This window comes from Pelodiscus sinensis, chromosome 1, assembly GCF_049634645.1.
Source record: "Pelodiscus sinensis isolate JC-2024 chromosome 1, ASM4963464v1, whole genome shotgun sequence".
Lineage (NCBI taxonomy): Eukaryota > Metazoa > Chordata > Testudines > Trionychidae > Pelodiscus > Pelodiscus sinensis.
The window spans coordinates 235,711,919-235,739,216 of record NC_134711.1 but is presented as its reverse complement, the minus strand read 5'-3'; the positions used below and the strand labels follow the sequence as shown (position 1 = coordinate 235,739,216).

General features: G+C 39.2%; 1 protein-coding gene across 5 annotated transcripts in view; it reads right to left on the bottom strand.

The window, feature by feature from the left end:
• SH3RF3 (SH3 domain containing ring finger 3) overlaps positions 1 to 27,298 on the bottom strand; it is a 394,619-nt gene that overhangs the window by 304,013 nt on the left and 63,308 nt on the right. The window lies entirely within an intron of this gene.

Here is a 27,298-nt window from a genome sequence, read left to right as displayed (position 1 = left end):
TGTATTGTGAGCAAGACACGAGAAGTGATTCTTCCACTCTACTCTGCACTGGTTAGGCCTCAGTTGGAGTATTGTGTCCAGTTCTGGGCACCGCATTTCAAGAAAGATGTGGAGAAATTGGAGAAGGTCCAGGGAAGAGCAACAAGAATGATTAAAGGGCTAGAGAACATGACCTATGAAGGAAGGCTGAAAGAATTGGGGTTGTTTAGTTTAGAAAAGAGAAGATTGAGGGGGGACATGATAGCCATTTTCAGGTATCTAAAAGGATGTAATGTGGAGGAGGGAGAAAACTTGTTCATCTTGGCCTTTGAAGATAGAACAAGAAGCAATGGGCTTAAACTGCAGCAAGGGAGGTTTAGGTTGGACATTAAGAAAAAGTTCCTAACTGTCAGGGTGGTCAAACACTGGAATAAATTGCCCAGGGAGGTTGTGAAATCTCTCAAGATATTTAAGAGTAGTTTAGATAAATGTCTATCAGGGATGGTCTAGACAGTACTGGGTCCTGCCATGAGGGCAGGGGACTGGACTCGATGACCTCTCGAGGTCCCTTCCAGTCCTAGTATTCTATGATTTTACAGAAATTCCAAGTGCACAGCCACGTGCCTTTCTTTTCTGAAAATGCCTGTTTTGTACAACTCCTATTTGTACAGCTTTTTTAAAATATTGGAGAGTATTCACCAGAGAAAGAGACAGAGAGAGAAAAATGACTAAAGTTCATCTCTGCCCCCTTTCTCTCCCAACATCCTCCCAAAGTTATTACTGTTTGCTATTAACCTTTCTATACAGTCGCTACTGTAATATATCAGGCAGTTATACACAGAAACATTAATAGTAAGCAGCAATAACTCTGGGTGGATGAGGGAGAAAACTGGACTGAGGTGTCTCTATACATAGTGTAAAGACAGATTCTTATCATTTAGTCTGTTTGCAATTAACATGGTAGGACCACAGTCAGGTGTGTAAGTGGGTTTAAATTATAGTATTTGAACAAGAATTCATTATAAATAACCACACTAATTAACATTATGAAAGTAGTGAGCCAAATACTTCCAAGATTTGGATGTGATCACTAGATCTGAAATGTATCAGACTTCCATGTTTCGAGCTTATAATTAACAATATCCTTTTTGACAGTCAAGCCAGTGAGCTAGAACAAAAGATGAAACCTTTCAACTGGATCACTGAACAGTTTCCAGGAAGATCACAATAAAATCTAGGTAATACAGTTTCTAATTAACAGCTACTAACTTGAGCCCTACTTCATAAAACAATAAAACATAAAGCAGTGGTATTTTACCAACCAAAGTAGCTGTCATATGCAAAAGGCACTTTTGCTAAGCAAGAAAAGTAGTTTCTTCCTTAAATCATTAATTTCTCTTCCTCTTCATGCAATAACCCACAAGTCTAGGGCTATGTCTACACTCACGGCTTCTTGCACAAATATGGCCGTTCTTGCGCAAGAATCCGCAGAGCATCTACACTGCCTGCCCACTCTTGCACAAGTAAATTTAGAGTACGGCGTGGTAAGAGCTTCTTGCGCAAGAGCTACACTCTTTTTTAACAGGTGTAAGCCCTCTTGTATGGGAGTTCTTGCGCAAGAGGGCAGTGTGGACACTCGTCAGGGATTTCTTGCGCAAGAAAGCCCTATGGCTAAAATGGCCGTTGGAGCTTTCTTGCACATGAGCGAGTCCACACTGCCATGGGAGCTCTTGCGCAAAAGCACAGCGCACACATGGCAGTGTGGACGTTTTTTTTCGCAAGACTTCTTGCGCATATTAACCTTTCCTTTGGAACCATTTTTTTTATCAGCATGTTACCGTACATACACACATCCACATCCACACACACACACCCCTCTCTGCTGTAAAACAACAAAAATTATAAGGCAACAACAATTCAAGACACACAACTATCATAATACTGACAGATTAATCAGGGAATTTCCATATTGCTGAACATTCAAGATGTTCTTGCGCAAGAAGCCGCGAGTGTAGACAGAGCCAAAGAGTATTTCCTTGTACCTCTGGCATATAACAAGCAAAATGATTTGTATCTGTGAGGATAGAGCGGCAAGTCAGGGAAGAGAGCAGGGATTGGAGAGGCAAAATTTTGTACTATATATTTGATAACAGTGTGCCTCTTTTTAAAGACTCTGTCATTTGTAACATGAGAACTTTTCAGAGCACATTTTAAGACGGTGTGTTTATATAAGGGAACAGTTAAAAAGAAATGTTATTTTGACAACAAAACACAAGAAGAGCTTATGACTGCAGATTGAAACTTCAATAAAGATTGTTTTTCTGTAAATTCATCTTCAGTCCAGTCTAAAAAATATAATCTAGATACTGATATGTAAAGACTGTAACAAAATAAGTATAAAGGGCCAGATGTGAATTCAAAAAACGTCACTAATTACTGGTTCAATGTAGACACTCCAGCTTTACAGCCATGTAAACTGTGAGCGGATTTGGGACCATATTTCTTTGCTCCGATTCTAAGAAAAAGTACACCTAATGCAATTCATGTATTTTCAAATTTCACAAATCATTTTGAGCAGAATAACAACTTTTCAGATAAAATACCAAGGGGAAGAAAAATGCTGCATCAATGACAAGTAATCCAGGAATGACACAGTTTTAACTTGTTTGATAACTATATTAACCTTTCCTTTGGAACCATTTTTTTATCAGCATGTTACCGTACACACACACACACACACACACACACACCCCTCTCTGCTGTAAAACAACAAAAATTATAAGACAACAATAATTCAAGACACACAACTATCATAATACTGACAGATTAATCAGGAAATTTCCATATTGCTTTCCTGAGAGAAGACTACGACAAATGCTTGGGTCATAAACGCACAAAGGCTAGGCAAAGCTATCGAGAGTCTTTTCAAAGTCAGTAATAAAAAATATTAATTACCTTCCATGAACTACCTCCATTACTGCCTCTGCAAGCTGACATTCAAGAACCTTGAGGATTAATTACTTGTAATGAAGTTCACTTCTGCATTGCGCAGTTAAGCTCAACTCCCTATTGCAAATGAGTTTGACCTTTCCTGAACTGCATGCTGTGGAATTTCTTATCCAGAACTGGATTACTGATTGTAAACATGTTCACTGAGAATCAAGTTCATGTATTATCCATGTTAAGATTGGAACTATAATGTTCATTCTTTAAAAAGAAAACAAAAGAAATATAACTTGAAGGCATATTAAAAGAATCACTACAGAAAACACAAACCTGTATATTCATGAGATAATTAAAGCCTTTGAAAAAAACACACATTCACAGACATACGTAATTGGTAGAGATGGACCTTAATTGTGAAGTTTGAATACAGGCCTGTCTCTGGACATATCCATGATTTCTTGGGGAAGGGGAGAGAAGGGGGAGTGGGCTGCATATGGGATTCTGGTTCAGGATCACATGTGTTGGTGATCAGAATATGATACAGCTGTTGACAGCACAATAAAGAAATGTTCATACATTTACAAGCACACCACTGAATATATTGTGGTAGGAAATTTAACAACTACCATGCAATTTGTCATGTTTTTTTCCTGGAAGAATTAAGATTAAACACATATATATTTGATTTCTTTGAACAAATAGGAACTGTATCGTGCTATACTGAACTCTATATATTTCTGCCTGAAGTTCAGACTACTTTGTGTAAAGAACACCTTATAGCAATGAATACTTTGTAGCAATGACCACAAAGGAGGCAAAAAGTAAGAAATAAATACAATGTTCATAAAAATATTTTTCTTCTCTATGATTGGTATCAATATAACCTCACAGTAGGTGTAGGGAATCCTCTGTTTCTAGGTGTCAGCAAATTAAAGCTTGAGCTAAAAGATACAGTTATTTAAGGGTTGTCCTTGCAAGCATTTCATCCACATGTGAACAATACTTGCTCGCATAAAAAGGCTCATTTAGTTCAGTGGTGCTATACATCTGAGTAAACCTTTCAGTATCAAGCCTGTATGCTATTTTAAAAACAAGGGGGGCAATCTTTGAGGGCAGAAACCAGGTGATGTCCATAATGTCTATGGACTTTTAATTAAGCCCTTGGTGACAAAAGATCAAACGCTGAAGGAGTTTGGTTACCTGATCTGATGGGATCTTTTGTTCTTCCTTGGAAGGGTTTAGGATACAAGTATGTTCTGTTTTCCACCCTAGACCTAGGGACAGGACTGCTAGATATGGATGAGAAGAAACAGCTGAGACTAGCTTCGGAAGGCGGCACAGTGGTGACCGACCAGGTCTCTACAGGTAGGAAACTACAAAAGGCATATGATTGGCCCCTTTCTTCTTCTCCTTTGTAAGTCATGCAGTTACTTCTCTACTTGATTTGTGGCTGAATTTAAGTAGAGCTCTCCTCTAAGCAGAACACTTAACGAATGCTGTATTACGCTGCCTAGCCGCTACAATGTCAGTTACACACAGTTTACATTTTTAAGGTCTTCCTCACATCCATAAAGGCTAGAAACTTACTTGTTTTAAAACACAAATTTAAAACCTGCAAAATCTGATGGACTTGGTCCTATTATCCTGGGACAGCTTCCTACTTGCCCAGGGAAAGTGGGGCTTGCAAGTTCTGTCTTTTAATATGATGTTTAGTGATTAATTTGGGGATTGTCTATTTGCTGCTAAGAGTTGGCAGTTTGGTATGAATTTTTGTGGTGTATTGGTTCCTTCAAGTCAAAAGTTTGGTTGTAAGTCTGACCCTTAATATTACAAAAGAAAATATTGCACAAAGAAGTCCTCCCTTAGTTTCTTCATAGCTTTAATTTTAAAACCCCAAGAATGTGATACTCTCCAGATATGTGAAGGAAAACTGCTAAACTTCATGAAATATTGTGTGTGGTCTAACATATCTGATTATAACCTAGATTTTACAGCTCAGATGTGCCCAGCAAGAGTTAGAATTAAAAGATTTGCTACCAATCTTAGCCCAAAAAAGCATTAAGGAGTATCACAGCCAATGAAATAAGCAGCTATTGTAATCAGTCTCTGACCTTCCTTTGAAGTAGTTGGCAGGGCAACTTTAAAAACATGATAATAATCTGTTTGCATGCCTAGATCTGATTTAATAAGTGAATAATAATAATAGTGAAAGAGAACTAATCCCACTTCAAGTTCTCTGCTAACAAACACAGCAAGAACTTGATTTATGACATTCTAATTCAGAAATATGCCTCTGTTTAGAGAACTACAATATCGCCTACTTTCCTTCCTTGCTGTTAAAATTATTTAGGATTTAATATCAGAGTTTTCACAATTTCCTAGGAAGACTTACTCATAACAATTTTCCACATAATTTTAAATCCAGCAATAAAATAATCTCTGGAGACACCAAGGGACAGACATGACATGGAACATCGCTAGCAGTCTCATAGATGTGCCCAGGATGTCATGTTTGGATGTATATCTTAAGACCCAAATCAGCATTTTTCAACGTTTTAAAAATTTCAATTAATTGTTTTGTGAGGAATCTTTACATTTTTCAACCATCTCTAATTCAGATTAGATTAGGATACATGTTAAACGCCAAATGAGAATCAGGGTTTGGGTTCATCAATAAGAAAATTTTTCAGTCCCAAATGTCAGAAATGTCATGAGCACAGCTGAATTTGTGAGTTTCTCAACATTCCATCTTGATTGGAGGAACTCTTGTGGGAACAGAGATTACCAGTTCTGACTACTTGTTTTTCTCTTGGATATTTTCATACTTCCTGCTCCTTGTTTCCCTCTCCCTTCCTTTTTTTTCCTTTCCCCCTCTTCCTTCTCCCCTATTTATTTTGGGTCTGCACATCCTAAACTCAAAACTCTGATCATCTGAAGAAGTGGGCTGGGCCCACGAAAGCTCATGGTACCATCTACATGTTTTGTTAGTCTATAAAGTGCTACAAGACTATTTGTTGTTTTTTAAGTTTATCCTGTATAGATTAACTCGGCTATTCCCTGAAGAGAGTTTGTTCTCTACATTCCCCTGTGCTTCATGAGACCTCATCATGGGCAATATGGTGAAGAAAGGAGGGTTATAGGGATGACCTGGAAATATGTTCACAAACTCCATGGATACACTGACACACAAACCCCTCACACAGGGAAATAGTAAGCCATGGCTTCCATTTTTGCTAGTAAGCTATTACAACAGCTGTAGTACAGCACAGACCAGCAACCGTGGAGCAGAATTGAGGATTCAGTTCCCCTGCCCATGTACATGTGGCTAGCAGCATAGTCCAGTTGTACTCAGCCTATATTCATCCTAGAATTTCTCCCTTGATTATTCTTCTACACATTCGGCTTTATCGAATCTATTGTATGAATTACAGCCCAATTCTCCAATGCACCTGTTTATATTTGAACGATACTAACGAATGGAGCACTGAATCAGCTGTGAAGTTGCTGCCTGGTGAGAACTGTTGATCATTTAGAATACTATTTCACTTTTGTGGTGCTTTTCCTTATGGTAGTGCTGAGTGAGGAGAGTGCTTGAAAGAAAGAAGGGCAAAAAAATATTAATAAAGATTAATAATTCAGCACTGGTGACAGAGGAGTTAAGTCAACAGATATACTCTCTTTGGCTATATTTAACAAGATATGCACAACAGTCCTTCTCTACAACCTGTCTAAAGATCTTCTCCAAAAGCTATCCAAGATGGAAACAAGGGAAAAAAGATGTTCATAGAATCACAAAATCCTTGGGCTGGAAGAGACCTCAGGAGGTCATCGAGTCCAGCCCTTTGCCCAAAGCAGGACCATCCCCAACTAAACCATCCCAGCCAGGGCTTTGTCAAGCAAGGACTTAAACACCTCTAGGGATGGAGATTTCACCACCTCCCTAGGTAACCCATTCCAGTGCTTCACCACCCTCCTAGTGAAATAGTTTTTCCTAATATCCAACCTAGAGCTCCCTCACATGTAGTTACACAGAGTTAAGAAGCTGATGATATTCTGTGCATCTAATAAAACTGTGACTAAGTGATCAGCATTCAAATTATTAGGTATTCTGTTCAAGAGTCAATGATCATAACATGAACGTTCGACATATCTCACTGAACAAACATTATTGGATAGTGAAATGAATTTCCTGAATTGAATGTGTCACCATCCTGGCTTTAGAAAAGTAAGATATGGATTCACGTCATGTGAACTTCTCTGCCCTGTTCCCTTTAAATTACCATCGGCATGACAGGGAGACAAATTTTTAAACCAGTGGGAGCCACTATTGTTGCCATGTTAACAATAGCATACCAAATGCCAGACAACAGATATTAGCTTTACAAAGAATTCTTTCATTTCACTCCCCTCTCACAGGAGCAGCACCATCTCTTGAGGTCTCTTCCAGCCCTATGATTCTATGATCTCCCCCTTTCCCATCCTAAAAAGCAACTGGCTGAAGCTGAATCCAGTAAAAAAGATTATGTTGATGGAAGAGGGAAACACTATGAAGGGTATCATGTAGCAGGTCCTTTTGACCACAGCCTCATGTGTATTGCCCATACTGCCACACTAAAGCCCCTCACAAGAAAAACACAGGCCACTGAGGCGGATCCAGAAACAGAGCTTGAAGTCTCTCGGGTGCTTAGCACTGTTCTCAGTAAACGGAACTTAACTTGGCAAGCACCCGGGCCAAAAAGATAAGAGCAGGGACACAAGGTGTCCCGTACACTAAGTTAACGAGCACTAAAAAAACAGGACAAGATAGGAATAAGAGAAATGAGCTGTCATATACATCAGTTAACAAGCACCTGGAGCAGGGAAGCAAAACCATAGCTAGCTTTCACGTATGCTAGTCATGTCTGCATCAGGCACTGACCACAATGCCCTAAGGCAGATGTCATATCACAAGGAAGGAACCCTAATATGGTACCAGATATCAAATACCCTAATATGGTACCGGATGTCAAAATTATAATATAAAGCACCCTGCGCCCTAAGCTCGGAGAGGTTCTGTATCAAAATAGAAGGCATGTATCGTCCAGCCTGGCTGAGGGGTTGATCACCCGAGGCCACCTCCCACCCACCGAATCACGAAAGGGTGTGCGAATTCAGAGCATGCTACATGTTATTTTGTGTCTGTGCATCGTAATTGTTACTGGGCTTGTGAGTATTGCTTACTATATTGCATTAACCATTTCATATTTAGAGGTTGTTAAGTATATGTAGATTAATGACTAACTCCACCAGCTGTTTAAAGATAACCATAGAAGGATTGGCTACAGGAGGAGTTTTTATTATTGCTATATTGGTTTTATTTGTTATATTCTTTTTTTGCATGCTGTGCTGTCTAAGACGAGTCAGACAGTGATTTAATATAATCAAATTGTAATTAATAAATTTTGTAATTGTTAAGTGCATTTAAGTCTCAGGCTTTCCTCCTTCACAGCCCCAGTCCCTCGCCACAAACGCCACCCCTAGACAATCTTCGAACCTCTGGTTCATCAAAGGGGCTGATTCTGCTACTTCGATGAAGTCCATAATCTTGAGGTCCAGTAGGACTCCTTGATGCTGCTAGAGAAAGCCAGGAGGAAAACGTTGCCATGGGCCACATCTGGTTCTGCTCCTTAAGTTCTTTGTAAGGTGCTTATATAATATAATGATCCAGTATAAAAACCTGAGTGGATAGATTTAGCCAGAAACTCTTTGAGATTATTCTGTTCTTTCAGAACTGCATTTATATTCAGCCTGACAAGGAGGAGGAGAAAGGGATTATTGTTAAAATTAATAAATCAGTATATGGTTGTGCTGCTTTAAGCAGTTAGTATATTGTTAGTATAGTGTACATTTTCATCTTTTCTTCTTTCACTGAATGTTCCTAAAATAAGCTTATTTTTCATGTTAAATGGTCATAATTAAAATCAAATAAACACATTTCCTGGATAAAAGTTATTTACTTTCTAGAAGGAAGAAAAAGACAAATGTTTAAAATGAAAATAAATAAATTACACCATTTGACTAAATGAAAGGTTAGTGCAAACTGCTGAATCTAATCTTCGTATGAGCAAAACATGTGATCCCCACACTGTATGCATGCCAGTTAATGTAAGTGTAAACTAATATATATATAATAAAGAGGTGAATCCTTGATTTAAATACAAAACATAACAGTCTACACCAGAAAGACATGACCAGCACATCTTTAATATTTGTTTCACATGAAAAAGTAAATTATTTGAATGAAGAATCAATTTCCCCAGACTCCTATTCACTGCTTGAAGAAACAGACACAAAATATATCAGACTCAGCCAGAGCATCATATTCACTAGGTAATTTTTCACTTTTCAGAGTCAGCAATTGATAAAGACATCAATAAAATCTTAAACTGGCAAATTTCTTGGTGCTTAAGCCTCTTTGAAATGGAACACATCCCTACATACATGAATAAACTCTTTGGAACTCTCTATAAACTAGTGAAAGTTGAGCATGAAAAATGCCAATGATTGTTGTATTCTAATCTGTCTATAAAATCTAACCTTTATGTTGTGTAGTTATCTAAGGATTTTACCTCAGTATTCCCTTAATATTTTATATTCCTATATCAGGTCTGTGGTATAAGATAATTGAATAAATCCAATAATTCTTAGAAGCCACGCACAGTTTAGTCTCTTTCTAATTTCTGCAAGATAAAGTCTCACAAATGAACTGTGATGATCCAAAAAGTAAAGGCATTTTACAAAATGGCCAAGTTTAAAGTGCTTGCTTCCATCAATGTCCAAGACTTTAACACGGTTCAAAAAAGAACTTGATAAGTTCCTGAAGGACTGGCTATTAAATAGAATGGGCATAGATGGTGTCCTTAGAATCTGTTTGTCAGGGCTCAGAATGGACAATATATGGGATGGATCTCTTGAGGATTACCTGTTCTGCTCATTCCATTTGGGGCACCTAGAACTGTTGAAAGACAGGATCGAGGGCTAGATGGACCTTTCATAGGACCTGGTATGGCCATTCATAGGATCTTTAATTTACTGGTGTCATCATAGAGCAGTAGTAGTCTCCAAATGAGACCTGCAACTAGCTTCTTCTAGCTTCATTAAATATCATGCAAGTTTTTTGTACAGGTTCCTCTTTAGAGAGCCTTCGTGCATTTTTTCTTGGATAGCCCACGCTAAGATAAAAGCTCAGTAGGAAAAAAATACAAGCAGCCTGCCACGAGCCACACAGACTTGGCCTATGGACAACTTTAGGATCCAAAGCTGTGGAAAAGAAAACAAAAAAGGAGAACTGAAAACCAATGTCTCTTTCATTTCAGAACATGGGGGGAAAAAGCATGTGATTCAGCAGCTGATTGCCTAATGTAAAATATATGAAACTAGCTCTTTGTAGTATCCTCAGCTGTTTTGCAGAATCATGAACATCTCAGAGGTCATTATGCCCCTCATTATAAGAGAACAAAAAGCATTTTGACAAATTAACAGATTATTAGAGTTACTGAAGTAGCACTGCTATAACTGCTAACATTTGGGAAGCAAATTGTTTTCTAGCCAAATGTCTCCTGTTACAATCAGAAAGTTATTTTGACATTAAGCCCTATTTTTCACAAGACACATTATAATCATCTGCAGGGCAAATTGTTGTGAAGATTATTTGATCGCTTTCTTCTTTTGGTAATATTAAGTGCAAACACCTTAAAAATGTTAAACTGCTACAGTTCAATATGACAGACCCCTACTTATATTTGTGTGATAATGAAAAATACTTTCAACTACATGAACCCTTTGCAGAGTCTCCAGTGAAAACTGAAATTTACATGAACTTTCCACACTTTCCTGCTGACAGTACTATGTGCAAGCAACAAAATTCTTGGTTTCTATACAGGTATGAACTGAGAAACATTTGCCTTTATCTAACTCTGTTGACTGTTTTTGCCAAGAAAAATTATCAACATTTCTTTTAAAAACACAGAATTGTGTCAATGGCTTTGTAAAATCCTGTAGCTAACAAACTAAAATATATTGTCTATAATCTTCAGAAGTGTCTAAATCACTTGATAATTTCCAGACCAGAGATCTGGTAAAATCTCGCTAGTTCAGTGCTTTCTGATCCGGCAACATCCATTGTCTGGCATGGTTTTAGTTAGCTGGATGTCCACTTATCATGGATATGGTCAAGTTTCCTGCAGTCCTATAAAGTTACAGACACCAGTCCTGGCTCTCAGTTTTCTGTGCTATTACTTAGCTCTAATTTACCCATAAATGTCTTCTAAAAGCCCAGCAAATAGTGGAAGTGTTGGTAATGCTGCTAAGCGTAAGCATATTTTTATGCCTCAGCTAATTATTTCCTTGTGCCAATACACGCAGTCCCCGAGTTACAAATCAGCCTAGACATTCTCCCCAAGATTGGCTGTTCTTCGAAGTTTCTCTAAAGGATCCTTCTGCCCCAGCTCCTAATTCCATCTGTCCACAGAGATTATCCTTTCGCTCTTATACTCTAGTTGGTGGTAACAAGATCAATGTGATATGACTCAGGAAGTTCACAGAAAGTTCAAGCATAGAGTTGTTGACTCGAGTCCCATGACTTGAACTCAAATCCGACTTAAGTCGCCTAGCTAACTCGACTTGAGACTCGACTCGGGTTCATTGTGATTTGAGACTCAATTTGAGACTTGCTAATTCTGTTAAATCGACTGGTGAAAAAATTGTCCGAAAATGCCGATATTGATGGCTTGTACAAAAGTGACTTGACATTTTTAAAATTAAGACTTGAGACTCGACTTGGGACTTGACTCAAAAGTGACTTTAGGGACTCAAGACTCAACTTGAGACTTGAATTGTAGTGACTTGAGACTCGACTTGGACTTGACAATGACATCTTGAAGACAACACTGCATCTTACATACAAATGATTCTAGTATACATATAATATGATTTCACAGTTCTTCCCACCAGGTAGTAGAGGAGAACAGGTAACAAAGTTGGTTTCAAAATACACTTCTTATAAAATTTAAGTAATGCATTTTCATGCAAGAATCCCGAAGACGAGTTTCTGGCAAAGGAACTGTCTCCAGAAATCTGGACAATAAAACAACCTTCCCAGTCCTGAACACACTTTGGGGACCACCTTGAAACCACCTCCCAGCCCTAATCACACTTCAGGGATCACCTGATTTGCGGAGACACCTCTAAGCCTGCTTCCCTTAGTAGCCTGGGCTCCCTGTATTTCTGTGCTTAGCTCTACATCCTGTTTTAACTGAGGCACAGGGTCACACCCTCAAGACTGTAGTCACAGACTGTAAGCAATACAGTACAAGACCTTTTCTGAGCACTCAAGTACACAGCCTGTCTGGGAGCTGAACACTAGTTAAATCCATCTTACACTGTATAGAGATCTATACAGTGTAAGTGTAATGCCAACAGGCAGAATCAAACCTGGGACCTCTGGAGCTTAGTGCATGAGCCTCTACACAATAGCCAAATAAACACCAGCTCATTCTCAACTATGGCTATAGAGCACACTCATTCTTTCTCTCTGTAAGTGAATTAAGTGCCACTACATGGAACAGTACACCACATCCAGGTGTGTGGGTTAGATAAGCTCATGAAATTCACCCTCATTCTCAATGTAAAAAGAGATTCATACAATCTCCTTGCTCTCTCCCCCACCCCTGGTAGTAATTACTTACTCAGGATTTATTACTAAATAAAGGTGATTATATAAAGTATAAAATGATAGGATGTAAAGAGTCATAAGAGGTAACAGAGAGAACAAAATAAGTAACTAAGCAAATAAACAAACATACAACCTAAGCTTTAACTTAATTAAAGAATCATATAAGATGTCATGCTAAATGTGGTTCTAATAATCTTTTTCAAAAGCCAGACACACTTCCTTCCCATTTCAGTCTCAGGGTGCATCTACATAGCAGCGTTATTTTGGAATAATGGCTATTATTCCGAAATAACAATGCGAGTGTCTACATAGAATTCCGTTATTTCAAAATAAATTTGAAATAACAGACAGCTTATTCCTACTTCTGTAAACCTAATTCTACAAGGAATTAGCTCTTCCGAAATAGCAATTTTGGAATAGCAGTAGTGTGGACACTTCACTGTTGCTATTTTGAAATAGCTCCTCCCTATCAAGTTACCGTGTCCACATTAGGGAAGCTTGCTTCAGACTAATTTTGAGGCTTCCCTAAAGTATAGATGTGTTATTTTAAAATAAGCTAATTTTGAGTATTTCTTCTGGAATAGCTTATTTTGAAATAAGTGTGCAGTGTAGACATGCCCTCAGTTATTTCTTGGGTGGAGTAGCCTTTTTGAGTGGGATAGCCAGGGAGAACTGATGACCAGTATTACCTCACACCCACCCTTAAATAGGATTTGCATAAGGTGGAAGTCTTTTTTTCCCTTGTTTGACTCCTTCCACATTTTTGGAAAAGTACAAAAATCAAAATGGGTTCCAGGATCAGGTGACATGGTAATATGTCTGTGTAGCCATTCTTCACGGCCTGACCTACATTTTCCCAGAAAGGTTAAGCTCTTTTACAGTTCGTCTCTTGCTGATGGTCCATCACCACTGTGGCCGCTTTCACTGTTGTACCTGAAGTGTCAGCAGTGAGTACAACCCAAAGCAGCAATTATTTAATTATAGATACACAGGTCAATATTCCTAACTTCATCTACAAAAATGATACATGCATAATGAAGGGGATGGACTGGGCTGAAAGGTCCCCTGCTGGAGACTTCAGGGCTCTGCCATACTCAACCCCAGGGGACCTCGTTCCACTGAAGAGGAGGCTAGAGTGGCTACACAGGAAGCAACCAATCAGGACCCAGGAGGGCCATATAAAAATGAATGACAGAACAGAGTGTGGGGAGAGGTTGGTAAGGTTTATTGGGCAGAGCTGCTATTAGGAGCTGGAGGAGGACTGCATGCCCAGCTGCCTAAAGGAACTGCAACACAATTGCAGCTAAGTGGGCAGCAGGGAGTAGGAGAACAAGAGGCTTCAGGCTGGTTTTCTGGCCTAAGGTAAGGACAATTTGGAAGCAATTTGCAAGCAGGGACTGGGGGAGCATTGAAGGAGCTTCTGGATGGCTGCAGGAACTGAGTGACAACTGACCCTGGTGAGGAGTCGAGTCTCAGGAGAATACTGTCTCCAAGGGGGAAGCCCTGGGTATACAGACCCATATCAGGGCTGAGATTACTTACAGAGTACCAGACAGGCAGACAGAGAAACCACCTGAGAACCACTAAAAAAGGGATCACCAGAGGATACAGAACACAAACAACCACAACTAGAAGGGGTGCTCATGAGAAGTGGGTGTTGATCCCATCACATGCATACAAATGAGATAAACAGAGTCAGTAAATTACAACCTTTCTAATTATACGTTATGTAAGCCATCTTGCCTCAAGCATATCTGAGTTATGACCTATTCATATCATAAGCATATTTTCATAAAGAACAGAGAATATTATGTCACACACTTGACTTAGTATCTTCTGCAAATTAAGATCTGACACCCTCATCTGAGAAGTTACAACTAAAACAGACGTTCCACACACAGCAATAAATAAATGGAAAAGCAGTTCCTTCATACTAGATATCAGCCAGTGATTCAAGTAGTTAGTACTTTACAACTGATTCAACTTTATTCCTGCAGACAGAAGTTAAAATGTGCCAGGCACACCATTTGCCAAGTTTGTAACGCACTTACTAGAAGAGTGAATCATGCAATATGAATAAAGTACAATAATACTTTTCACCTTTGAAGATAGTTATCCACACAAAGATCTGATTGAGCCCTCAGCAAATATCAAAACAAACATGAAGTATATGTCCTGAAATTCAGCTATCAAGGATCTGAAATCTAGAAGTCAAATCTAGGAGCTAATAATAGCTTATCCAGCCTGCAAAATCTGAAACACAAAGGGATAAGGAGAGTTTGACAGAACAACATATCTGGAAGCCAAGATATAATGGTCCTATTGAATAGGTGGCTTTAGCATGGAGAAATATTATATAAAACTAAATAATACAATGCAAAGTAAATGAGATAGTGTTTAAAAGATGAAATTTGTTTTCTGTCTGCCCTAGTTTTGGTGCCTTGTAGAAGTTAAAAAATAATTTGGATATAGATTTTAGACAAAGCAGATTTCCTTGCTTCACTGAGTTCTGATAGGCTGTGTCTACACTGGGCCACTTATTCCAGAAAATCAGCCGCTTTTCCGGAATAAGCTGCGAGCTGTCTACACTGGCCCTTGAATTTCCAGAAAAGCAACGATGCTCTACTGTACAAAATCAGCCGCTATTCCGGAAAAACTATTCTGCTCCCGCTCGGGCATAAGTCCTTATTCCGGAAGACTGTTCCAGAAAAGGGCCAGTGTAGACAGCCCAGTAGTCTTTTCCGGAAAAGCGCATCTACATTGGCCACAGATGCTTTTCCGGAAAAAGGGCTTTTCCGGAAAAGCAGCCTGCCAATGTAGACGCTCCTTTTCCGGAAAAACTGAAAACGGAATAGTATTCCGTTTTAAGCATTTCCGGAAATTCATGCCAGTGTAGACACAGCCATATAGTAACTTTACCTTCCTGGTACAGTAAGATCAGTATTGCTCCCCTGTCTCCCCTATCTTTTCCTCCAGTGCATTCCATATTACATTCCCTTTCCACAATCACAGAAGTCACTATTTAGTGCAAAGCTACACTAGAAAGTTTGTGACTAACACTCATCTCAAGTTCAGATCTAATTTTCTGTCTGCTATTACCCTTAAACTGTATCTTCCTCTCATCAGACAACACTGTCTTTCATATTTTTCTTTTTCTTTTGTCTTCTAGGTTGTACCCTCATTTCCTATATTCTGCTCTAACTTCTAACTCCTCTAGTTCTATTTGTTTAATTTTCTGTCTTTACTGGTATATGCAAAACCTCCAGTTTAATACTTTCTGTGAAGTTAATCCCTTTGCTGTTTACCACTTCTTTCAGCAGCCGAACACATTCCTTTCCAACTTGATATATTGCCTTTATATTTAGCTTGTTTATAGTTTTTCATTTAGTTTTTGATACACGTGATACTGCTCACATCTCACCAATTACATTAATTTTTCATGTGCAATTTTTGAGGCACTCTATCAAAAGCTTTACCAGAGTCCAGACATTTAACCAGAGTTGAAAATCAATTATGTGTAAAGAATCATTTAATAATATGAAGAAGTAAAGCAACAGAACTGAAACAAATCTTTATTTCAACAGCTGCTGAGGAAACACAAGATTTCTTTGATTAAAAATAACTGCAGCAATTCTATCAGATGGGAAATGTTGCTTCTAAAGAGCTGCTATTTTATTTTGTTACACTGGCTCCAAATTTAGCAATGAGAAGTCCGGAGCATATTTATTATTTTAATTTTTATGCACACTGATTAAAAAATGACCCATTCTTAATGAAGAAACAGACATTTCATTCACCAGAGTTCTCTTCTCCCATCAAAATTACATGTGATCTATGGCGTGTCTTAGGAAAACTGAACTTCAACACAGTAAAATGATTTTCATAACTCTTGCCAATCTTACTTCATGCCTTCCTGTTGTCACTGCTCACTAAAACTTTCAGCCATACACCTCAAAATCATATTACATGCAAATTTCCTCATGGCTCCATGGAGATATCTGCTTTCCTTGCATAGATATGAGAATGCAAAAGTTATGGCAGCTACACAAGCCATAAATATAACATACCACAGAGGTCCCCAAATTGTGGTCAATGGACTACTGGAATCCTGCTGAAGTCTGTCTTTTATCCTTCCTGCCAACTATTAAAGTGCAAGGGGTGGGGGGGGGGGGGGGACTAAAATACTTTCAATATTTTCCTAATGTTACTTTCCTACATAAACAGTTGTTGTAGTTGCCACAGGAAAATTATGTAACTGGGAATGAGAGGGAAGAATGTCCACGAGCCAGCCTCTCTGTTAATATGAGATCCTCAGTAGGAATATTTGGAATTGCTACAGCATACTGTTGTAATTTCAAATTCCCATCAACATTAAGGCTACGTCTAGACTGGCATGATTTTGCGGAAATACTTTTAACGGAAACGTTTTTCCATTAAAAGCATTTCCGCAAAAGAGCGTCTAGATTGGCAAGGATGCTTTTGTGCAAAAAGTGCTTTTGCGCAAAAGCATCCATGCCAATCTAGACTCGCTTTTGTGCAAGAAAGCTCCGATGGTCATTTTAGCCATCGGGCTTTCTTGCGCAAAAAATTAAGGTGCCTGTCTACAATGGCCCTCTTGCTCAAGTATTCTTGCGCAAGAGGGCTTATCCCTGAGCGAGAGCGTGAAAGTATTTGCGCAAGAAGCACTGATTTTGTACATTACAAAGTCAGTGCTTTTGCACAAGTTCAAGCGGCCAGTGTAGACAGCTGGTAAGTTTTTGTGCAAAATCTTGCCAGTCTAGATGCACCCTATGTGTTCACATTTGATATTCAGGTGAACACTCACAAGTGCACCGATTCCCAGTATTATTTGTAAGCAATCAGCAACACATAGCTCAATTCATACTCATTTGGAGCACCAAAGTGTGAAGGCATTTCTTGTATCACATATATGGAGCCAGATTCTCTGGTCCAGCAATGAAAAAAGTTCTTAAAGCTAGTATAAGAGGTCAGTGGATGATCCCCACTTCCCATCCCATGTGCGTGTTGTTATGGTTGGCATAGCAGCCGGCTTCTACACTACCAGGTATTTGGATGTAAAATCAAGCAACCTGAACAGTTTGCAAGATTGAAGCCAAAATCATTCCAATCTGTGAAATGGAATGGGAGCAAGGAAGGCGTTAAAAGTAAGGAAATCACGGTGGTTCATGTTGCAAAGATTTCCTCCCAGTTATTTGGGGAGGCTGGCAGGGAGGGGCAGGATTTGCCTCATCAACAGGCTATTTTATTTTACGTCAGGTGCTAGCCTGATAATCCAATTACCCCAGGATCAGGGAATAGTAAAGGTGGTTTTGGCCTACTTTGCCCTCCCATACCTTCTCTTGAGCCAAGCAAAGATTGGCTCCATCAGATAATCTGACCCATTCTTTTTTTCAAGACCACATTATTAGGTCAGCAAAGGAAATCTGACATCTACTCAAGATGTCTGTCTAAGGTTCAAGTTTTGTGACTTTGGACCTTTAGGAGAGTCTGAAATGGGTGACTAACAGCTAGAGATTTAAAATCCCATTTAATCCATTAACCGGTTAAGCATTATGTGTAACTGGTTAACGGATTAAGTGGGGTACCACAGGCAAGGGTGCAGTGGGCCTGGCTTCAGCAGCCCCCAGCCTACAGGACTGTAGGCTCCTGGCCCCAACTGAGCTGGAGCAGCCCCCATCTGCAGTGCACCAGGCACCAAATAATCAGTTACTGGTAAGCCTCACCCAGTAACCATAGAATCATAAAATACTAGGATTGGAAGGGATCTCGAGAGATCATCGAGTCCAGTCCCCTGCCCTCATGGCAGGACCAAATATTGTCTAGACCATCCCTGATAGACATTTATCTAACCTACTCTTAAATATCTCCAGAGATGGGGATTCCACAACCTCCCTGGGCAATTTATTCCAGTGTTTGACCACCCTAACAGTTAGGAACTTCTTCCTAATGTCCAACCTAAACCTCCCTTGCTGCAGTTTAAGCCCATTGCTTCTTGTTCTATCCTCAGAGGCCAAGATGAACAATTTTTCTCCCTCCTCCTTATGACACCCTTTTAGATACCTGAAAATGGCTATCATGTCCCCCCTCAATCTTCTCTTTTCTAAACTAAACAAACCCAATTCTTTCAGCCTTCCTTCATAGGTCATGTTCTCTAGCCCTTTAATCATTCTTATTGCTCTTCTCTGGACCCTCTCCAATTTCTCCATATCTTTCTTGAAATGCGATGCCCAGAACTGGACACAATACTCCAACTGAGGCCTAACCAGTGCAGAGTAGAGCGGAAGAATCACTTCTCGTGTCTTGCTCACAATACACCTGTTAATGCATCCCAGAGTCATGTTTGCTTTTTTAGCAACAGCATCACACTGCTGACTCTCATTCAGCTTGAGGTCCACTATAACTTCTAGAGCCCTTTCTGCCGTACTCCTTCCTAGATAGTCACTTCCCATTCTGTATGTGTGAAACTGATTGTTCCTTCCTAAGTGGAGCACTTTGCATTTGTCTTTATTAAACTTCATCCTGTTTACCTCAGACCACTTCTCCAATATGTCCAGATCATTTTGAAATCTGACCCTATCTTCCAGAGCAGTCACAACCCCTCCCAGCTTGGTATCTTCTGAAAACTTAATAAGCATACTTTCTATGCTAATATCTAATGATGATGCTTATTGGGTAATCAGTTAACAGTTCACATCCCTATTTTGTACAAGGTGGAATTTTCTTTTCTAGAGGTACCAAGTGCAGATTTCATGAGATTTCTCCCATTTTCATTTATTAACACGTTAAATACAGAACCGTATCAGCTTGCACGCATACTTGGATTTTCTGCTTGCTCTGCTCAATGGTCAGAATTAAATCTTTAGAATTCAGTAAACTAACACACATGAGTATTTTCTGCCAATTGGTTTATATCTTACAAGGGGAAATTCTTAATAAACAAGACATCATAGAAACACTGATGGAATGCTTTAATTCAAATTCTGAGACGTGGAAACATCCAACATAGATAATACATTTTTCACTGTCTTGTCATGATCACCACATTTCGGTAGCATTCTAGCAAAAAAATAATCAACAAGAAAAAAATTAGCATACATTTTTAGATTTCATTTAGTGATGACCTTTCTGCTGCCTCTCACAACTGTCTGTTTCAGATTTTACAAGCTCCAGAGGCATCCTCAGCTCGTAACAAATGTTATTTAAATATGCAATCTAGCGAGTGCACAATTCAAATAATCAGATTGGAAGGTACTCATATACAGCAAATCCCAATCTAAGACTCAGACTTAGTTGTTGCCTATGAAATATTCACCCCAGACACCAAAAATCTTGCTTAATTTTTAGATTTTTCAGTCATCCTAATTCAAAAGTCATATAACTCTGTTAAGAAAATGAAGAGCTCTCTATTATTTTAGACAACCAAAGGAACATAAGAACAGACATACTGGGTCAGACCAAACATCTATCTAGCCCAGTAATCCTGTCTTTTGACAGTGGCCAATGCCAGAGGCCCCAGAGGAAATGAACAGAGCAGGTAATAATCAAATGATCCACCCACTGTTGCCCATTCCCAGCTTCCGACAAACAGAAAGTAGGGCACCATTTTTGCTCATCTTCGCTAATAGCCATCGATGAATGTCTCCTCCATGAATTTACCTAGTTCTTTTTTGAACTCTGTTAAAGTCCTGGTCTTCACAATGTCCTCTGGCAAGGAATTCCACAAGTTCACAGCATGTTGTGTGAATAAATACTTCCTTTTGTTCCTTTTAAACCTGCTACCTATTAATTTCATTTGTTGACTCCCTAGTTCTTGGGTTATGGGAACATGTAAATAACTTTTCCTTCATTACTTTCTCCACACCAGTCATCATTTTATAGACCTCTGTCATATCCCCGCTTAGTCATCTCTTTTTCAAGCTAAAAGTCCAAGTCTTATTAAACCCTTCTCACGTGACAGCTGTTCCATATCACAAATAATTTTGTTGCCCTTTTCTGAACTTTTTCCAGTGCTAAGTTATCTTCTTTGACATAAGGTGATCACATTGGCATGCAGTATTCAAGATGTGGACATATCATGGATTTATATAGCGTCAATAAGAAATTCTCTGTCTTATTCTCTATCCTTTCTTCATGATTCCTAACACTCTGTTTGCTTTTTTGACTTCTGTTGTAAATTGAATGGATGTTTTTAGAGAACTATCCACAATGACTCAAAGATCCCTCTCTTGTTTAGTCCTGATCATTTTATACATATAGCTGGGATTATGTTTTCCACTGTGCATTACTTTGCATTTATCAACATTAAAATTCATCTGCTATTTTGTTGCCCAGTCACCTAGTTTTTTGAGATCCTTTTGAAGCTCTTCACAGTGTGGTTTGGACTTAACTATCTTGAGCAGTTTTGTATCATCTGCAAATTTTGGCACCTCACTGTTTACCCTCTACAGGCCAGTTTATGAAAATGTTGAATAGAATTGGTCCCTGTGGGACATCACTAATTACCTCTCCATTCTGAAAATTGACCATTACTCCTACCTTTTGTTTCCTGTCTTTTAGCCAGTTATCAACCAAGAGGACCTTCTCCTTATCTCATGCATGACAGCTTACTTTGGTTAAGAGCCTTTGGTGTGGGACCTTGTTAAAGGCTTTCTGGAACCCCAAGTATACTATATCCACTGGATCCCACTTGTTCACATGCTTTTTGACTCTTTCAAATAATTCTAGTACATTGGTGAGGCATGATTTCCCTTTACAGAAACCATGTTGACTTTTTCCTATCAAATTATGTTCGTCTATATGTCTGACAATTCCGTTCTCTGCTATAGTTTCAACCAATTTCCTTGGTACTGAAATTAGACTTACCTGTTTCTAATTTCCAGGACCACCTCTAGAGCCCCTTTAAAAAATTGTCATCACATTAGCTACCTTCCAGTCATTTGTACAACAGGTGATTTAAAGGACAGATTATAAATAGGGATTCTAAAATGAATGTAATTGATTAACTGTGTAACAGCTGAAAATTTCAATATTTACATGAGAGCAGCAGCCAGCTCCTTGGGAACTGGTGGGTGCCAGGAGCTAGCTTTTAAGCACTTTAAAAACTTGTCACTATTTAGCTGTCTGCCATTACATGATGTGATGTAATGGGGCTCTTTTTCATTTGACTGTTTTTCATCAAATCTTACCCACATCTTATCATCTTCCATTCACTCCTCTTTATTAGAACATAGACAATCTTTGTTGATTAGAAGTATGCATCAGACATTATGTGTCATGATACACATTTTAAATATTTAAATCTAAAAGATTTGTTGAGCTATCTAGATGTTTAATAGGTGTTCTCTTAAATAATCCAGAACTTTCTTAGGCAAAGCATGCAGGGGACATTAAAAGTGTGCAACTTTCTGCAAGGATCTACTGGCAAAACCTTCTGAATTGCTTTCTCATTGAAGGTTCAGGATTTGTCCTAACTGATACTCAGAAGAGGCTGCACGTTAAACCCCTTCTTCTTCCCTCTCCTCAGACACACCAAGTCTTTCATGGATCCCATCGTGCAGAGCTGTCCTGCTTTCTCAATGGTTCTCATAATGCTCCTTCCCCTCCGGTCCCTCAGCAATGTAATTCTAATGGAACTGTGCTGTCACAGCTTCACACAGAGGTGGATTTTGGAAATGACATTTATCCCCCAGGCTGTATAACATGATCTCTGCCTGGTACAGTAGAAATAATGTGCATTTTTCCTCCCTTCATGCCTTCCCTGGGGGAAGTTTCTAAAGAAAGCAGCACACTGACATGGGCTACATCTACACTATAGCCAGAATCGATAATCTGAGATCGATCCTCCAGCAGTCAATTTAACAGGTCGCCAAATGAACTGCAGATTGCTCTCTCATTGACCCTGTTACTCTACTTCAGACAAGAAGAGTACGAAACTGACAGGAGAGTTTCTCCCACTGATACATGCTCCCCCCAACCCCGTCCGTGGTGTAGCTCAGTTATTCATGTAGCTGGAGATGCACAGCTTAAATCAACTGTCTGGTGTAGTGTAGATGTAGCCATGGAAATAGTTACACCTGCTTTCCGCATGGAGTGGAAAGACCAAATATATGGAGCATCTCTTCCATGTGTATATCTCAGAGGCATGGTTGGGCCCTGTATGCTTTTTAATATCAAAATCATTTTGAGTTTGAACCATCACCCAGTGAGAATGCAGGATTTTTCTTGATATTATATATTGAGATCTTTGAGCCCAAACCCACAGATTAATTAACAAGCATTATTTCAGTGGGAAAAACACTTTGTCAACACAATGAAGTCATAATTACATACTATGGTTCAACAATGAAAACTTGTTTAATTTAAACTGATTCTCTGTTTTTCAAAAGAAGAGCAATGCTATCAGAACATTCTGTTTCATCATTAGTGATGTTATTTTTCTGGTAATATTTTGCTTTCCTACTAAAATACGACTAACATTTTGTTCTTCTACAGAAATATTTGTTAACATAATGTTCCATCGTGTACACTTTTTCTAAAACAGCTCGGTCTGCTGCATGATAATTATTAGATGTGTAATTACATACATTAATTAATAAAGAATTTCAAAACTGAAAATATGATGTCTCCTCCAGTGTCATCCTTCCTTACATTGTTACCATAGCAACCTGTCACTTTTTTGTGTGTGCAAGGGACAAAGAAAAACACTGGAGATATTTTTAATCAGCATAAATTAAGCACACATAATTTTACCTATTTTATTAGTCCAGTAACATAACTTATTTTCATAACTGCCTATAATGCACTTAATAAAAGTGAGCTTCTCTAAACAATTACTTCTGTTGTCTCTCAACACAATACAGAGGCAATATCATTACAAAATATGCCTTATTCTTTTCCTTTTCACTTCTCATTTTACCTGTTCAGCATATACTCAGTCAAATTTGTTTATTCCAAATGAATTTGCTAACTCCATTTTCATTCCATTTAACTCCTAAAGTTAATCCACCAATGGAAGATATTTTATGAGACTGGTTGCCATTTAAAAATTTGCATTCCCAGACACATAGATAAATCAAGTAACTCTGACTATATCAGCATTGCTGATTTCCTAAATTACTGTGGCCAGCAACAGGTGGAAACAAATAACATATTCTATTCACATGCACCATTAGAAAGGAAAGAGATCGCACTTAGACGTTCTGTAATAAATACAAGGATCAATGAAAGTTAGTGTGATATGGTTTGTATTGACTAAAATACAAGATATTTGAACAAGTATGCTTGAAATGCATAGATAGATACACAGCATGGCTACGTCTACATTGGCCCCTATTCCGTAATAGGGATGCTAATGTAGCACTGGGGAATAGGCAAATCCGCGGGGGATTTAAATATCCCCCATGGGATTTGCATTTTCATGGCTGCCGCTTTTTTCCGGCTTGTAGATAAGCTGGAGAAAAGCGCCAGTCTGGACACGATCCTCCGGAAAATAAGCTCTTTTCCGTAAGATCTCTTATTCCCACTTGAATATACCCACTCAAGTGGGAATAAGAGATCCTCCGGAAAAGAGCTTATTTTCCGGAGGATCAAGTCCAGATTGGCGCTTTTCTCCGGCTTATCTACAAGCCAGAAAAAAGCGGCAGCCATGAAAATGCAAATCCCGTGGGGGATATTTAAATCCCCCGCGGATTTGCCTATTCCCAAGTGCTACATTAGCATCCCTATTACGGAATAGGGGCCAATGTAGACACAGCCCACATGTTTGTGATAGCTAGCACGGGTAGCAGTACATCTAGTTAAGTTACCAGATGCTTTCCATTGTCAGTCACTTATAATCGCTAAATTTTAACTATTTGGATTGAAATTTTCCATGTCAGGTGTCTGCTCCAAGATGAATTTTGGCTCCGCCATTTCTGGGGAAAGAGTTTGGGAAAGTTTGCCCATGTTAAAAAAATATTCTGACAAGCATTTCACTAAGAAGCTCAGGCTATGGAGTCAGGACTTCAAAATTGGCAGGGGACTCTCGAGTGTCAAGGATGTGTCTTTTGCTGTTCCTGTGAAAATTCACCCAAATATGGCCAAGTTATACATCTCTGAAAATCTCAGCACATGTTCAGCAGAGACTTGCTAGAGATTGACAGTTAAATTCTCAAAGGAGTCTTTGGGTATGTCTAAACTACATGCCTCCATCGACGGAGGCATGTAGATTAAACAGATCGGCAGAGGGAAATGAAGCCGCGATTAAAATAATCGCGGCTTCATTTAAATTTAAATGGCTGCCCCGCTCTGCCGATCAGCTGTTTGTCGGCAGATCGGGGCAGTCTGGACGCGCTGCATCGACAAAGAAGCCTTTCTTGATCGGCACAGGTAAACCTGGTTTCACGAGGCATACCTGTGCCGATCAAGAAAGGCTTCTTTGTTGACGCGGCGCGTCCTGACTGCCCCAATCTGCCGACAAACAGCTGATCGGCAGAGCGGGGCAGCCATTTAAATTTAAATGAAGCCGCGATTATTTTAATCGCGACTTCATTTCCCTCTGCCGATCTGTCTAATCTACATGCCTCCGTCGACGGAGGCATGTAGTCTAGACACACCCTTTATGCCCTGGGCATGATCCAGGCTCTCAGAACTACTACATGTCAACAAGACAGTGCATATGCCATTCCTCAGTGTGACTGACCATGTTCTGTCCCCGGACTACAGTTGCTGAGCAGTTCACGGTTGCTGAGCAGTTCACCATTGCAGCTGGGGCTAGAGGGATACTAACCACAGGAATTCAGGTGGGGGGGATTGTTCACCTGTGCTCCCAATATTATTCCGCTAGGTTAATAAATTGCCATCAGTAAAGATACCCTCTTTCAAAATACCCATCATTTCCTATTGTTCTCCACCTGCCCCCACAAAAAAATGAAGCCGTCTTGTTCTCATAGAAGGTAGTAGCCTCTTTTACATTGGTCAGGAGGCAAAAAGGAACACTAAGGCCAGGTCTACATTAGGGGGCATTGTCAAACTAAGGTATGCAACTCCAGCTGCATGAATAGCATAACTACAGTTCACGTACTTAGCTTGAATTATCACAGCGTCCCCACTGCTGGGAGTCGATAGGAGAAACTCCAAGTCCACACCACTTCCCACCGCTCCCACTGGCTGGGAACGGGGATCTGCGGCCAACAGGAGATGTGATTGCTGATACCTGCAGCCATGCAGGTAAATATAGTAATGGCAGCCTGACAGGGGCTAACCCTGGCAAACTACTGCTGCGTTATTGCCCATCCATCGCCTAAGTAGAGAACAAAGTCATACTGACACTGTAAGTGGCAAAACTCCACCCTTTGTTAATTCTGCAGGTACAATTTACGTGGTTGCATCGGACCTTCATTCAGTCAGAGGTCATGGTCAGATGTACAGGTGGCATTATTTCCTTCCAGCATGCTGATTTCTCAATCACCAATCATCGTGTGACTGTTTAGTGATGGAGAAATCTATATAGATGCTTCAGCCTCATTAGCACTTTTACTTACTAAATGTTTAATAATGACAAACATCACTGTGCACTTAGCATACTGGAAAGGCATTTTCAGAATAGTGCAGTAAAGAGCCCTGATTGCTTAACAAATCTTATAAATAGCTTTCTAGCACTTTTTTATAAACACATTCATTCTGAAACTTCAATGTGACATGGATAGCTCTCCCGAGCCCAGCTAAAGTGGCAACTAATTAGTAGGCAACATATTTAGGAAATACGGGATCAGTATTTTAATTAGCAGCATTCCCATTTCACTTTTTAAATTTTTCAAAATAAGGATGAAAAGCTAGCTACACAGAATATATTTATATATATAAAAGAACAATTATCAGGCAATTATTCCAAACTTTTGATTGCTAGTTTCAATCATGTATCAAAAAAAATCTACATAAATGACAATCATCATCCAAAAAAATCACACCAAAAACATCATCCATGGGAAATGACTACCTAGGAAAGAGTACTGCAAAAAGGGAGCTAGGGTCATAGTGGACCACAAGCTAAATGTGAATCAAAAGTGTGACAATGATGCAAAAAAAACAACCACGGTTCTTGGAGATATTAACAGGAGTGTTGAAAGCAAGACAGGAGAAGTAATTCTTCTGCTCTATTCTGCACTGATTAGGCCTCAACTGGAGTACTGTGTTCAGTTGTGGGAGCCACATTTTAAAGAAAGATGTGGACAAATTGGAAAAAGTACAGAGAATATCAACAAAAATGATTAATGGTTTAGAAAACATGATTTATGAGGGAAGATTGACATAAATGGGTTTGTTTAATCGAGAAAAGATAAATTATTCTCCTTAACTTCTGATGATAGGGCAAAAAACAATGGGTTTAAATTACAGCAAGGGAAGTTTAAATTGGACGTTAGTAAAAACTTCCTGGCAAGGTGGTTAACCATTCGAATACATTGCCTACAGAAGTTGTGGAATCCCCATTATTGGGAGATTTTTAAAAGAGGTTAGACAAACATCTGTCAGGAATGGTCAGATGCTGCTTGATCTGGTCGGACTCGATGACATCTTGAGCCTCCTTCCAGTTCTATTAACACTATGTTTTTTCTAACAAATGTTAGGAATTCTGGAATTTCAAAGTTAAGATTTCATTCTGAA